We start from the raw sequence: 1,569 nt of genomic DNA on the forward strand, positions 1-1,569 counted from the left end.
ATGCTACGGGCATTAGTGTAGAGGCATTTCAGGCCTCCTTAATTATATGCTGGATGTGTAACCATTCCTTGTATCAACAGTTATCCTATAAGCTATTAAGAAACTAATTTAAGTAGTTTTGCTCTCATACCAGTTTTCTATTTATTGATTTAGTGGAAAGCAACAGATTGGTAGGTACAGTGTGGAGCAGGTCATGACACATTTAGTGCAGACTTCATTGCAATAACACTATTTTATCTTTAGTCCTCCAAAGCAAGAAACGTGGTATGAAAGCCGTAGTCTCCCTTTCTGCTCCATTTACTGTATCAGATTAATCACTGCTGTAAATGAGTATGGCTTCATTGAAGTCAATGGCTCTGCATGCCTTTAACAGCGGAAAAATTCAGCCCTGTGTTTGCACATTAAAAGTAATATCTTGATTTTGTTGAAATTAATGGGAGTTTTATCATTGGTTTCAGCGGAGCCAGGATTTCGCCCTGAGAACATAAAAAGAAAGAAGGAAACTGTAGGGTCCCTGTGGTGATTTCTTGACGTCCTTCTCCTAGGATCATACGGTCATAGGATAATAGGGCTGGAAGGGACCTCACAAGGTCTAGTCCCTCCCCCTGCTCAAGGCAGAAGCATCCCCCGCTAAACCATCCCAACCACATGTCAACCTGCTCTTGAAAACTTCCAAGGATGGAGAGTCCACAATATCTCTAGGCATAAATTTCCTCTGCTAAAGCTAGAGACCATTGCTCTGAGTCCTATCCCCTACAGTCACAGAGAAAAGACTATCTCCATCCTCTCTATATTTGCCCTTCTGGTATTTGAGGACTTTTATCAAACCTCCTCAGTCTTTTGTTCTCAAGACTAAGTAACCGTTCATCTTTCAGCCCTTCCTCATAAATCTGCCCTCCCAGGCCCCTAAACATTTTTGTTGCTCTATGCTAGACTTCCCAATTTGTCCATATCCTTCATCTCTTTTATTGCTTGAATACTGCAGTCTAGTTGAGGCCCCAGATCCTCTGCACCAGAAACTCACATAGGCATTCAGTGTAATGCTGAAGTCAGGCTCAAACACCCTACCACTCCTTGTACATCTGAACCCATTCATGCCCTGGGAACCTGATAACAGCATATGATAGCCAGTTTTCAATGTAGGGTCTGTTCCTGTCAACACTTAGCACAGGTGGACACAGTGCCTCCTCCCACCTGAATGGTCCTGCTGATACTGTGGAGGTGCTAGGTCTGGCCGAAGTACTGCTTGCAGGGTTGTATCCTGAGTTCACGTGTTTTTCAGTTTGGTGGGACCTTGATTAGAGGAAGGAAAAATATGTTGGTGATTTCAGCAATCTAGACCAAAATCAGGTACATGAGAACAGAGTAAGACTCTTAGTTCAACTAACATCCAGCTCACATAACGAGCAGAACGACGGCCCCCAATTCTCAGTTTAATCAACTCAAGTTGCTGGTAAACCCATTGGATCTGACTTTCTGGATTCCCTCTAAGCACGAGAAAATCCTCCAATGATTAAAGGCTTCCTGTTACCATAAAGGAGTGGCTAGGGAAGAGGTGGTAAAGGATTG

This window comes from Gavialis gangeticus, unplaced genomic scaffold, assembly GCF_001723915.1.
Source record: "Gavialis gangeticus isolate Ggan-Ray unplaced genomic scaffold, GavGan_comp1, whole genome shotgun sequence".
Lineage (NCBI taxonomy): Eukaryota > Metazoa > Chordata > Crocodylia > Gavialidae > Gavialis > Gavialis gangeticus.